The 14,800-nt window shown below is 44.8% G+C and overlaps 1 protein-coding gene across 1 annotated transcript in view; it reads right to left on the bottom strand.

Annotated features, from left to right (window-relative positions):
* Window positions 1-11,238, bottom strand: part of ST3GAL1 (ST3 beta-galactoside alpha-2,3-sialyltransferase 1) — an 81,890-nt gene extending 70,652 nt beyond the window's left edge. The window contains exon 1 of the mRNA XM_054059566.1: window positions 11,081-11,238. The gene's annotated coding sequence lies outside the window, so the exon portion shown is untranslated. The remainder of the gene's footprint in view (window positions 1-11,080) is intronic.
* Window positions 11,239-14,800: the final 3,562 nt, after the last annotated feature.

The following is a 14,800-nucleotide window of genomic DNA, read 5'->3' as shown; positions in this document are numbered from 1 at the left end:
GGAAAGGTCCTCTCCAAGAAACAACACTGACTGCACTGAGCAATTGTAGCTTAATCTGGTAAAATTCTAGCATTATATAGCATTCTTCATCCAGAGCTTTTACAGATAAAGAAAAGGTGTCCTGCTTTCAAGCGGGCAGAAACAAAACACTATAAACGAGCCCCTCTCCTATGCCCACAGCAGGTCAAATGGCAGCAGGGGAAGAAACAAGCTGCCTCTTCTCTGGCTGCTGTGTGAATCAGAGACATTCCTCTGAGATGGCAATTCCAACCTATCAATTCTTCTCCACCCAAATCTCCAGGTTTTCCCCTATTAAAAAGAAAAAATCCCTCAATTGCAATTGCGCAGCAACATTCTCTACCAATACTTACATTCAACTATGTATTGACAGGAGACCCGCGGACTTGCAGAGAGGCAACTTGTTCTAAGCTCCTTTGTTTCATTGCTACAAGCAAATGTTTCAGACACTTCTGCAAATACTGTGACACCTTGTATTTTTTAACAACTTTGTGTTTTTTTCAACAGCCAGTATCTATCACCTGCTCCTTCGCTCTTTGGCCTCATGACCAGTTATGCAGCTGCTCAAGGCTTATTTCTGTTTAAAACACTGGACATTTTACACACCAGAGTTAGTGTTTTAGGATAAGCCCAGGGAGGGCATAATTCAGCGCCTTAACTGGGCATTTACACCCAAATCTTGTTGGTGTAATTTAACTGTCTGAATTGTAAGCAGTATGTCAAATCACAGCAAGACCTGAAGGACAAACACATAAATTGATCAATGTATGTTTTTTCCTGAAAACTGTCATGATTTTAAAGAATTGTTTAAGAAAAATGTAAGTAAAGACCTCAATTTTGATCACATTTATTTCCTGTAACTGGAGTGAAATTCCCACTTGTAAGAGACTTAAATCACCCCTCTTTCCTCAGTCTGGAATACGCATCACAGTTCCCCAGTGTCCTCAAATATTTTAGAGTGCACATATCCTATAGGTGAATGAAACACCTCCAGCTTCTCAAAGGGGCCCAAACTCAACTGGATATTGTACAAAACTACATAGATAGTTAAACAAGTCTTATTAAATCAAATCTGGTGGCCTGGGGCAAAGTTTGTCTATGATCACCACACGTTTTAATGTGTTTGCTTTATTAGGTTGTCTTCCAGACGACACATACATCTTGCTGCCCTAGCAAGCTAATGAAGTGGCTATTTGAGACAGCAGGATGGCTATGTTCCAGTGTCCCTGCAGTTCTAGCAGAAGTTGTGCAGCTACTGATATTTCACGCATCCTGATAGAGTGCGATAGAGGTTCTTCCTCTAACATTTCTGATCTGAAGCAGATTTTAATTTTGCATATCTATTTTTAAATATTTTTGCAACATTCACAGAAAATCCACTGTGATGGCCATGAGTCAATGACACTTCACATTCCTCTGTTATGTCTCAGGTATCAGGTGAGCAAAAGCAGTGCACATATAGCCACACGGTAAAAGTACCAAGCTGCACCATCCTTGCAGCTCTACAAGGATAAATTCATTGTCAAAGGGAAAGTACAGGTGATTTTTATGGCATCAGCAGTGCTTTTGCACATCTCCAATGACTCAGAGTGGCAGACAGTAAATGGCTAAAGCTAATGTCTCATCACTAAAAGTATTCTGTCTACACAGCTGAAGATTTCCTCTCACTTTCCCAATTCAAAAATGAAGCTACGGTCAAAAGGGGAACATTTATATGTTTACCGGAGTCTCCATGCATTTTGAAGGCTAAACACAACCTCCAGGAAACTGAAACACTTGTTTACAGCTGGCAAAACTGGAGCAGAGAGCTGAGACAGGATGGGGCTTAGCTGACCCCAGGTTCTCAATCACAAGTGTGTCTTCCCACTACCATGCTCTCGTCCTCGGATGCAAAATTTAAGTGTAGTCAGCTTGCTACACTTGCTACAATGCCTTATTTCACTCTGAACTCAGCACACAGTGTAATAAGCATGGCAGAGGAACGGGAACGGTGGGAGTACCAGAAATCATCTATTCTCCTGTAGCAAGGAGTAGTGTGCAAATGGGACTGATGATAAGAAGAACACATGCCAAAGAAAGACAAAATCCACAGAAGCTACCAGAACTTTAGGACCAAAGAACAATTCAGAAAGAAAGAAATAAAGATGAAACTAGGAAAACTCTCCCTGATGCTCTGAAGAAGCTCTCAATATCCCACACACACTTTGTACTCCTCTGGACATCTCTTATCACCACATTGCAGCCATCAGAATAACGTGACTGGAGGTAAGTTTTTCACAAGGAGTTGAGATCTTGAAGCACAGTCACATCCTCTTGCCCCACACCTGTACTTCCTGCCCAGGTACTCCCTGTGAATTCAATAGACCTCCCAGCTACCCAGTAAGCCACACTATAGGTATTTCTGGCAGCCCAAAGGAAAAGAGCTGCCTTTAGCCCAATTTAGAAGGCCTGCCGACATTATTCTTCCAGACTGGTTTCCTCCTCTTAGCACCATAAAAATGGACTTTGATTTCCATATGATTTTTGTAAGAGCCAGTTTACAATTGAATATTATCTTCCTAAGCATAAGTTCTTGCATAAGTTCATAAGTCAGCTTAACCACTAACCTTTTATAAAGGCTAATACAATTTTTCCTTGCATTTCTGTGTTGCCATCACAGTATAATCTCCAAAGCATGAGAGAACTTCAGCATAACTGACATAACCTCATTGCAAAGGTTACAGCATTCTCCGCTGATGAGCTGTATGAGCCTCCATGTCCCACCTGCAAACGTAATATCTGCCTGCTTAGCATTTCAAGTTCGACGCTGAACTTTTGTTAACAGGATACAAGGCAAGCAAAAATTCATTTTTACTTTTCAGGGCTAGAATTTTTAGGCTAGAACTAAGCCAGCTTTCTGGTAAGAGCAGCAGGTCTGTTGCTAGAATGCAGATTGAAGCCACAGGAGACCTGATCACACAGTCATCACTTCTCAACAAGAACAAATTTTATCTGAAGGGAAAAAGCAGAGGATGTTGGAGGAGGAAGATAAGAGAGAGAGATCAAGAAGGAAGATTTCTAATTCTTCTAATAAGCATTAGACCAAGAATCAGGAGAGATTCCTTCTTTACTTGAAGGATATAGAATTGCCCCTGAAGATAAAAGCTGGGAGAACCCTCTGAAGAATAACAACTTCAATACAAAAAATAGTTTCAAAGAGACAAGAAACAAATCCCCAAATTCAGGTATAATATCAGTATAGCCATTGGCAAACAAACTGTGTTGATGCAGGTCACATCAAATTCAGAGAAATCGTTCTGACATTTCTGAAGGGAAACTTTCTTCTTGCCTCTTTGAAAATGAGTAATTTTGACTATCTGGGAGTTTGAAATGGACCTGGAATTAAGAGTAAGTAAACCAATAAAGCAAGAATGTCTCAATTGATCGAAACCATAATTATCTTGACCAGCCTTTGTTTAATTAAGTTTTGCTTCAGTTCAATGTAAACCAGTATTTTTCTCAGTTTTGTCTTCAATAAAAATCTAAGTAAGATCTTCTACCCAAAGTGATTTAAATCAAGTCCTAGTAAGAGAAAGCATTAGATGCACAGAACAATAGTGTTATCTAAAGTCTCGCACTAACGCAGGCCACAGCTTGTATACCTGCCCAAGGGCAAGTCATGTAAAAGGCATCATCAAAGGCATCAGACTAAAGGAATTTAAGACACAGGCATGGATGCCCTTATTTCACCCTGACAGCTCTGGATGCACTGTAGGGTGTCATAAAAGAGACAAATACTGTAAGGTCAGCTCCCATTTAAGTTGCAGGTAACCCTATACCATGTTCTTTACACATGACTTTGTACAATTCTCAAGATGAAGTAATGCAGATCTCTGATTCAAGACTAATCCCAAAGGATTGTCTATAAGGACTCAAACCAGTATGTTTCAAAACAGATTTCAGTTGACATCTCCCAATTTGGTTTTGCATACCAGGATGTAAGCAGGTATCTTAACAAAAAAGCAAAAATAATCCAGATCTGATTACTACCTAGAGAAAAAATGGAGGTGATACCTTATGCTTCCCTGGTAGGGTCACATTAACTGAGCTGGCAGATTTGATAGAATTAGATTTCCTTGGTGAGCTGGTACGGCACTGTGATGTGTCAGCACACACAGCATTTCAGATATGCAAGATTAAGTCATTGATTGAAGATCCAGCCTCCAGAAATAATACAGTGTCCTTTAAAAGGAATAACCTTTGTTTTGTGTTGGCTTACCACAGCTAAATAAAAAAACCAAATTAAAACATGTACCTATCCTGGGAAAATGTCAGTAGCAATTATCCTGTCCAGAGACATTTTAAAATTGCCTCCTATTTAATAACTCCGCTTCACTGTTCTGGTTTTTCCTTTGCAGAATGATCCTGTAAAGGGGTGGATAGACACTGATCTGTATCGGGGAGTTCCAGAGATACCCAGAGTGCAGATAGTTACTTCCATGCCAGCAGCAGTTCTGTGTCAGACACCAGCAAGGTGGGAAAAGTCATGTTTCAGCCCTGCGGACTCGGACCACAACCACATGCTCCTACATTCAAACTGTTCAGGGCAGTAAGCTGTGGAGGGCTGAGCCTACATCAAAAACTACTGTTGGGAAGAAGGACGGCCAGAGAAAAGGAAGTAGGGACAGGTAACCTGGGAAAAGTAAAGGGACACTGCTTGATCGTGTAGAGATGGGGTCAGAAAGGTCAAGGTGCAGCTCAAGCTGACCTTGGAAAGCAAAGTGAAGACTAACAAGAAGGGCTCCTACAGGTATGTCAATCAGAAAAGGAAGGTTAAAGAGAACCTATCCTCACTGACGGATGAAAATGGTGACTGAGGTATTCAACTTTTTTGCCTCAGTCTTCATTGACAAATGCTCTCCTCATACTTCCATGGTCAAAGGGCAAAAAGGGAACCAGTGGGTAAAGCCTCTCTCACTGTAGGGGAGGATCAAGTTTGTGAACATCTGAGGAACCTGAACGTATATAAGTCCATGGGACCTGATGAGATGTATCTCAGAGTCCTGAGGGAATTGGCAGATGTGGTTGCCAAGCCACTCTCCATGATATTTGAAAAGTCATGGCACTCAGGAGAAGTCCCTGGTGACTGGAAGAAAGGTAACGTGCCCATTTTTAAAAAGGGTAGAAAAGACGACCCTGAGAACTACCAACCTGTCAGCCTCACCTCTGTGCCTGGGAAGATCATGGAACAGATCCTCCTAGAAGCTATGCTAAAGCACATGGAGGGCAGGGAGGTGATTAATGGCAGCCGGCATAGCTTCACCAGAGGCAAGTTCTGTCTGACCAACTTGGTGGCTTTCTATGATGGGGTAACCGCAGCGGTGGACATGGGTAAACCGACGGATGTCATCTATCTAGACTTCTGTTAAGCCTTTGACACAGTCCCCCACAACATCCTTCTCTCTAAAGTGGAGAGATATCAATTTGATGGGTGGGCTATTCAGTGTATAAGGAATTGTTTGGATGGTCACATTTAGAAAGTAGTGGTCGTGGCTCGACGTCCAGATGCAGATCTGTGACAAGTGGTGTCCCTCAGGGCTCCTCACTGGGACCATTGCTATTTAATATCTTCATCAATGATATAGAGAGTGAGACTGAGTGCATACTCAGCAAGTTTGCAGATGACACCAACCTGAGTGGTGCAGTTGCCACAGTGGAAGGATGGGATGCCAACCAGAGGGATCTGAACAGGCTGGAGAAATGGGCCTCTGAGATCCTCAAGAGGTTCAACGAGGCCAAGTGCAAGGTCCTATACCTCGGCTGGGGCAATCCATTGTTTCAATACAGGATGGGGGACAATGTGATTGAGAGCAGCCCTGCAGAGAAGGGCTTGGGGGTGCTCATTGATGAGAAGCTTGACATGAGCTGGCAATGAACACTTTCAGCCCAGAAGGCCAACAGTATCCTGGGCTGCATCAAGAGAAACGTGGCCAGCAGGGCAAGGGAGATGATTCTGCCCTTCTACCTTAGTCTTGTGAGACCCCCCACCTGGAGTATTGTGCCCAGTTCTGGAATTCTTTACATAAGGAGGATATGGAACTGTTGCAATGGGTTGAGAGGAGGGCTACAAACACGATCAGAGGGCTGGAGCACCTCACATATGAGGACAGCCTGAGAGAGTTGGGGTTGTTCAGCCTGGAGAAGAAAAGGCTCCGGGGAGACCTTATAGCAGCCTTCCAGTACCTGAAGGGGGCCTACAAGAAAGCTGGGGAGGGACTTTTTACAAGGGCGTGTAGTGAGAGGATGAGGGGGAATGGCTATAAATTGGAGGGGGGAAGATTTAGACTAGACATGAAGGTGGTAAAACACTGGAACAAGTTGCTCAGGGAAATTGTGGATGCCCCGTCCCTGGAGGTGTTCAAGGCCAGGTTGGATGGGGTCTCGAGCAGCCTGGTCTAGTGGAAGGTGGCCCTGCCCATTGCAGGGGATTGGAACTAGATGATCTTTAAGGTCTCTTCCAACCCAAACCATTCTGTGATTCTATGAAATGAAAAAGCTACTACAAAATACAAAGGCATCTGTTAAGATGATGTCCTCAGAACAAGAAAGACTTCAAACATTTGTCACCAGACAGAAGGTGCAACCATATACGTTGTTCCTCTTGTGCACTCTGTGATACCTCGTAATTGGCCAACAAACAAAGCTGTGGTTTTATGAGGTTTACAGATTTCCTGAAATAACACAGTTTCTCTCTGCCAAAAGGCTTCATGATCTCATACACAGGACACAAGTCATTTTCTTCCAGAGAAAGCACATGCACATCAGTCCAGATGAAACAACATAATCGAGAGGATTTCAAAGAGCAGCCAGGAACAAATTGCTTTCTGCCCTCCCTTCCCCACTCAGAACTGTATTTTAACAATTGCTGAAGTCTTTACAATTGATGACATCCCCAATCATAACTCATGCTTCATTCACAGCAGTTTCTTTTAAAGAGAGCTCCCTGTCCCCCAAGACTCCCCATTTTCCACACTCCATGGCTAATTCACAGCTGTGGGTGTAGCACAGCCCCGACTTACAGAAGCTTTTCAAAGCCTTATAAGACATTTTCCATAAAGGGACTTGAATTTGCTATTTACAAAGCAGAACATGGAATGCTGAGCACTAGTGCAAAGAGAAGTCTGGGTTAAGAGCAGGAAAGGCGACCAGGAAGGTGATGACAGTTCCTCTGTGGCTGCTGTGAATGAGTGCCAGCATGGCCCAGAGCCCATATCAGAACAAGAGGAGTCACATGAGGTAGAAGACAACTAACCCCTCTCTAATGAACTTACCTCCTAAATAGAGGCCACTTACATTGATAATGTTATCTATTTCGTAAATTAAAGGTTAGAGCACAAAAAACACACCTACATCCCACCGGGTCAATTAAGTAGCCAAACACAGCTTTCAGAAGCCACTGGAGATGCCCTAGACAGACATGGACTTGATGACCCACGAGGTCTTTTCCAACCTAGCGATTCTATGATTCTATAACAGTTCAGAGCAGCTCAAATGGCACTAAGTGACTACGGTTTAGAAGCAAAAGTCTCTGAAGTCAGGTACGTGATTCAAAGCCCCCTAGAGCAGATATCTGTTGGGCAACACAGACTAAAAACCTACTGGGCAATAATCTAAATCCATTTTCAAACACTGTGTTAACCTAGAGAAATGCAGGCGTGCCCTGGACAGGCTGCAAAGGAATTTATCCATCTCACCAGTCAGACTAGACATATTGTACCTGCCAGGACTTGAGAGGCATATGGGAGCCACCACCTTCCTAAGCCAGCTGAAGCCTCTGTTGGTCTGTTATCTACTGACGCAGGCACTACAGCAGTAACAGCAATAGTATCTTCTACAACAGCCATCTGCCTGAAAGTTTGCATCTCTTGCATTAGTCATAGTGACCAAGAAACATCCATATTGGACAAGGAAGTTTCTCACTGTTGTATGTAATTCTACCCTGGGGTGTGAGCTGACACACAGTCCTACAGTTATTTCTAATTTGCATACCTCTGACTTACTCAGATTTTTATTTAGCAGTTATTAGCCATAATATGAACACAACAGACAGGGTTTGATGCAGCTAGACAGGACTACATCAGAAGGTATCTTTGCCACACTTTGACTTATTTAGTGGAATTTACATCCATGTTTTAACCTGTATCAATAACTTCAGATCAGCCAAAAAAGTGGCTGCTTCTCTTCTCCTAGCAAGCCTGATTGTACGGGGGCTGTTTGGCAAATATTTTAGATCAATATTTATATAGAAATTATTAATACAAACCTAATTGAGCTTGCACTGAAAGGTTTCATCAGAGTATCTTGGAAGACAGGTTGGCCATTACAAATAATCCTTGCACTTAAGAAGTGCTCCTATGTGAAAATAAATAGCCCTTAGATGTCCAGGTTACAGTCATGCTCTATGTCAGTATCAAGTTATCTTTCAAAAGGAAAAAAAGTGTGTTGCAAGGGAAACAGGAAGAAACACATTTATCTCGTGCTTCATCAAGTCATCGTCTACAGACAAATGCTGTTTCAGATGAGACACCGATAACTCTACCCTGCTTTCTGCAAAATATAGAATATAAAGGAGATATAGAAAATTAATTAATTGCTGTGAGAAAGGAAAAAAGTTAAAGAAACTGTGTGGCGTCTGACAGTGTTGAAACACAAAAAAATGCATCCTTATTCCGAGTTCCCTCAGCCAGTGCCATGAAAAGCTCCACCAGGTGGTGGGATTAACAGCACTTGAAATAGGCTGTGGAGCTGGATTTGCTCTTACTTCTTTGCTTTTAAAAGCACATTTCTGCTTCACCACGCTTTTGAAAGTACTTCTAAAAGAAGCTTCTACTAAAAAACATATTATTACTATCATTTAACAGCAGCATTTACAATGCATTTGGCATAAAAGATGGTGTTATAACCTAGAATGTGAAACTGCCATCTACATGACCCTAATTTCCCCTCAAATTACTCCTAGATTTACATAAACCAAAAAGCAAATAGGCAAGCAGATACAAAGTCTTACATAAAATGATGCTGAGTTTTTAAAAGATACCTTCCACAGCTGAGAAGCCATCACCATTACTAATATCATCCAGTTTGGAAGAAAAACTGCAAATAAGGCTGCAAGTTCCTTTTTGGCCATAATATGTGAAAAAAACATATAAACAGGGCAACTCGCTGTCTCTGCTGCACAAGTGATAGTGTCTCTGCTGTGCGCCAAGTGAGTGAGCCAAAACAATAAGGAATTGGGTTTTTCTCTTCTTTTGCTCTTTCAGAGACTGTGCTTTTACATGTTACTAGCAGAAACATAAAATAAATGTCTATTAGGCAGAAATGCACTTTAAAAATCTAGCTTTAAAGCTGGTTTGGCAGGACTGTAGAGTGGGACTTTGTTGAGGCAGGGGATCTAAACCTGCTGCTGCTGAAATGTCCTACAGCAGCACCAAAATTGAGTAATTTAAGTGAGAAATTGGCAGAGGAACAGAGCACCAAGTTCACCATCAACTTACTCTCAGGCTCTGTTGTTTTGAGGATAGTCAAGAAAACATCTTCTTCTAACTAATAAACAAATCCACCTCTTTTATTTACATACAACCATTCCCTCCTCCACCCCCAGCCAAGGCCTGAACATGTGCTCAAATAGATTAAGAGCTGTCAGGTTCGCAGCTGAGCCCAGAAAGCACCTCAAGCACAGCCGTGCCCTGAAGACAACCAGTTGAACATACTGGTGCAAAAGGCACTGGCTGGCATGGATGGCATGGGATGCTATGGATGTAAAGATCCAAATATTTCAAAGCAAATGCTTCACACAGAGCCATCCCTCCAGTTGAAACCTTGTAAATAATCTAGGAGGAGTGTGCCACTAATTATCTTCTGAACTGCCAAGAGGCAGGAAAACTCCAGTTAGAGGCGACTCTTCATTTTAACTTTTGCCACTGAAGAGCACAAAAGTAAATGAGCTCCTGAGGCCAGGATCAAAGTAGAATCGGGGCTTTCTTTTTTATATCCTTGAATTTCCTGTCTCTTTTCCACACTGAGATTTAATTTCCTTTTCAAAGAGAGCTTTCGAAGCTTATGAAAATTGACCCGAAAGATTACAAGGGCTTTGTCGCCCTTCCAATCTCTCTGAAAGATCCATAACTAGGGACTTTTTCTCTTTAACACGTGCACCCAGCAAGCAAATATATAATTCAGCCTTACAATTATATGAATGAGTTATTTCAGTGTAGTGTAACTGCATATAAACCCAACCATTACAAAGAGTTGAAAAATCTTGTGTCTCAAAATACGCATCAAGGCTTTTTTTTTTTTTTTACCTGTTTGTTTTCATTTATGCCAAGACTAAAATCAGTCACAGTAAGGACCTGGGACCTGTCTGCTATAGAGACATATATATCAAGTGCAATAAAAGCACACCTAACAACCAAACTGCTGAGCTCCAAGCTTGGTCATTTATACTCCACTGGAAATTAATTCTGCAAGCAGAGATGCGAGTGGGTAACTAAGGCAGCCTGTTTTTTTCCCTCTCTAACGGAGTAATGCTAGCTTTCCTCTCTCGCCACACAACCTACCCAAGGGGAAAAAACAACCATAAATACAAGGGAAACCCTAGCGTGCAGGACTGGTCCCTCCGCTGCAGCAGAGCGGCTCGGGCGGGACCGGTCCCCGCTGCTCCGGGGATGCCGTGGGGCCACCCCAGCGCCACCCTACCCCAGGGCTGCGGGGGAATCGGTCCGGAGCCCACCTCAGCACCCGCAGCCTCTCCTTTTTACCCTCCTCCAGCGGGGAAATCCCGGCTGGATGGGGGCGAAGCCTCCCCGCTCCGGGAGGATGCTGCGAGCTCCGACAGCGCGGCGGCCACCCCCTGCTGCTAAAGAATGGCAATAATAACTAAAAAAAGACACAACTTAACAGCCGGATGAGGGGCTGGGAGGGAAGGGGGAGCTCCCGCCGCGCCTGGAGCTGCGGGAGGATTCGCAGGTAAGCGGGGAGGAGGAGGAGAAGGAGGAGGAGGGCGAGAAGGTCCCGCGGTACTCACGGAGGGGCGCGGGGGGGGCCACCGAGCCCCATAGCCAGGGAAGCGCTGTCGGTCGCCACTCCTGCTGCCTCCTCGCCGTCTGCCTGCGGAGCCTCTCCGGGCGCCCCGTCCCTCCCCTTTCCTCCCCGGCAAGGCTTCCTGCCCGCTCATATAAGCGAGCCCCCAGCCACGTGGACGGCGCCGGGGGCCCTCGCCGGCTCCTCCTCGGAGCCGGGCAGGGCGGTGCTGGGGCGGCCCCCACCGTCCTAGCCACCCCCTGCCTTCCCCCTGCCTTCCCCCTGCCTTCCCCCTGCCTTCCCCTCCCCGCTCCCACCCTCGCAGCCATCCTCCTGGTCCCCCACCGCCGCCTCGGGGGAAGCGCGGCGGAGAGATGCTCGATGGGGCGAGCGGCTCGTTGCTGCCAAAGCCAAACTTGCCCCCCTGCCGTGACATCCCTGCTCCCGGCATCACCCCCCCAGACGGTGACAAACAGAGACCTGTCAGAATTACAGACTAGGGGAAGAGTGGCTAGAAAGCTGCCCGGAGGAGAAGGATCTGGGGGTTTGGTCGACAGCCGACTGAACATGAGCCAGCAGTGTGCCCAGGTGGCCAAGAAGGCCAATGGCATCTTGGCTTGTATCAGAAACGGTGTGACCAGCAGGTCCAGGGAGGTTATTCTCCCTCTGTACTCGGCACTGGTGAGACCACAACTCGAATACTGGGCCCTCAGTTCTGGGCCCCTCACCACAAGAAGGATGTTGAGGCTCTGGAGTGTGTCCAGAGAACAGCAACGAAGCTGGTGAGGGGGTGAGGAAATAAAACACCGAGCTGTTACATTCCTTTTTTTCCACCATGGTATGCAACCCTGTGCAGAGCTACAGACCAGGGGAAAAGTGGCTAGAAAGCTGCCAGGAGGAGAAGGACCTGGGGGTGTTGGTCAACAGCCAACTGAACATGAGCCAGCAGTGTGCCCAGGTGGCCAAGAAGGCCAATGGCATCTTGGCTTGTATCAGAAACTGTGTGGCCAGGAAGTCCAGGTTATTCTGCTCCTACACGCAGCACTTGTGAGGCTGCACCTCGAATACTGTGTTCAGTTCTGGGCCCCTGTTGAGGCTCTGGAGTGTGTCCAGAGAAGAGCAATGAAGCTGGTGAGGGGGCTGGAGAACAAGTCTTATGAGGAGTGGCTGAGAGAGCTGTGGTTGTTTAGCCTGGAGAAGAGGAGGCTGAGGGGAGACCTTTTTGGTCTCTACAACTACCTGAAAGGAGGTGCTGGCCTCTTCTCCCAAGTGACAGGGGACAGGACAAGGGGAAATGGCCTCAAGCTGCACCAGGGGTCGTTCAGACTGGATAACAGAAAAAAAAAATCACAGAAAGAGTCATCAGGCGCTGGCAGAGGCTGCCCAGGGAGGTGGTTGAGTCACCTGAAGATATGTAAAAGACGTGTAGATGAGGTGCTGAGGGACATGGTTTAGTGGCAGATAGGAATGGTTGGACTTTATGATCCAAGAGGTCTTTTCCAACCTAGTGATCCTATGATTCCATGAAACACCTGTATCCACACCTCACCCTGGGTCTGAAATGTGGATCCTAGAGGTGGTCACGGCAGGGAGGCTGGAAAGAAATCTGGTGCTTCGCAGAGGGCAAAACCATGTTTGGCATCTTTAATAATATGAAAAATAGCACATATCTTCTTTCAGTCCAGCATCACACATTTTTAAGGTGAGTATAAAATACTGTAGAATTAAAAAGAGCACAGCTTCATTAAAGATTCCCCCAGACAGATACATTCAACTGATAAACTGTCTGCTAAAACTATTTAACAACATAATACTGCCTTTTTTTTAGTGTGGATGTGTAAAGACTGGAGCCAAGGCGAGAAGTGGGAAGGTTATACCACCTCCAAAGAAGCAAATGATCTCTCTGGTCCTCTTCCCAGTTCCCTCCCCGCAGGCAGCATAACATGCACAGTGAGCATCCACAGCACCTCTCAGAGGAGAGAAAGTATTCCCGAGCTCTGACAAAGAAGTTCTTTAATACTGGGCAGCCAGCGCGTAACTCCCTTTGTGAAGCAGATGAGTTTATATGTTATTAATCTATTTACTGAAACTGCCCACATTGTTGGTTTATTACATGCAACACCACATACTTCCACTGGAAAGTGTAACGCGCTACGTAGGAGCTGTAAGTCATCAATCATCACTGAGCCTGTTTCCATAGAGTTATATTAGTAAAGGCTTAAGTGTGAATTTAGACCGGTGTCACATTGTGTACCGCACTGTGCAGATATTTGCATTTGGCTGTGAGTACCTGTGACAAGGCTAAGCATTCTGCTTGGGAGCATAAACCCATAAAAAGCCTTCAAGGGACTCACCCCATCGCTGAATTCTGACCCTGGATACTGTAGAGCAACGTAGTATTATGTCCTTCATAAACAGGGCTTGGAAGGGATTTAATCTAAAGTAATGAGGGTAATAAAACCTAGGCTTCTTTTACAGGAATGTGTCAACACAAGGAATTACTGTGTGGGGAAACAGTGTATTAAATAGCTTTTCACTTCTTTTTCCCAGGGGCTAATTGACGCTTCACTGGAGGTGGGATAGGGCCCTTGAGGAACTCCGTTTTGGTCACCTGTGACCATTTCTGTAACCCTCTGGAACTGATATGCACTTTTAGGCAAATTAGTTAAATTTGCTGCTTTATTTCCTACCTGATGATTGTGGGTGAATGGGTCTGCTTATGAAAAAATCACTGGGGAACAGCTCGTCAGCAAAAAAGAAAAAAGTCTGTGTGACAGGTTTGGAGATCTCTCAGAAGCATTTTTAAGTGATGGAGGGAGTGAGAGGATGATGAGGGCTCTGAAGGATATCCTAAAAAGCAATAGTGCCTGGGGAAAGAAGAGTCTGAGCACTCTGCATTTCATTACCTGTTGTATCACACCTGGTCTGTCTGCGAGCCGAATAGAGAAAAAGACTGATTCTAGTAAAACAAGTAATTTCTTATAATACAGTACCTAAAGTTTTACTAGTGTGTCTGCAGGCTGTATCAAGGAAAGTACCTTGCAGTCAAGAGTGTCCTAATTAATGGTAGTTAATCAAGATGACAGTGGAACAGGTAACCTAGAGAAGCTGTGGGTGCTTCATCCCTGGAGGTGTTCAAGGCCAGGTTGGATGGGGCTTTAAGCAGCCTGAGCTAGTGGAAAGTGTCCCTGCCCATGGAGAGGGATTGGAACTAGATGATCTTTAAGCTCCCTCCCAACTCAAACAATTCTGTGATTTTGTGATTCTATGGTTGCAGAAAGGGAGCAGGCAATAACATGAATTTTTCTTTGCATTCCTAGTCCTATCTCTGCATAATTTCTCTGGAGTACATGAAGGGCAAGACATGGTGCATCCTTCTGAGCAACCACACCATTTTTGAATACAAGTTGCAAGGAGGAGATATGTAAGACAATTCTGCAGTGGCAGGTTTTGGTCCGAAAAGTCCCTTCTCTAGAGTAAGGCAGAACAGAAGGGTGCTTGCCCCAAGGGTGCCTCGAGGAAGCATGACGTTACCATACAGCTGGAGCATGGTTCCTCGGATACCTGCCAGTGCTTAGCTGAGCCAGGAACTGAGAAAGAGATCAAATCACCCTGCAACAGCAAGTGTGGAACCTATTTCTCCTCGTTATACCAGTGTTACACTCGCTTAACTCCTTTAGATGCTCTCAACTTCACCGATGCACCTCAATGAATATGCAGATAG

This window comes from Cuculus canorus, chromosome 2, assembly GCF_017976375.1.
Source record: "Cuculus canorus isolate bCucCan1 chromosome 2, bCucCan1.pri, whole genome shotgun sequence".
Lineage (NCBI taxonomy): Eukaryota > Metazoa > Chordata > Aves > Cuculiformes > Cuculidae > Cuculus > Cuculus canorus.
Note: the sequence above shows the minus strand (reverse complement) of the source record. Positions and strands in the feature narration are given on the sequence as shown.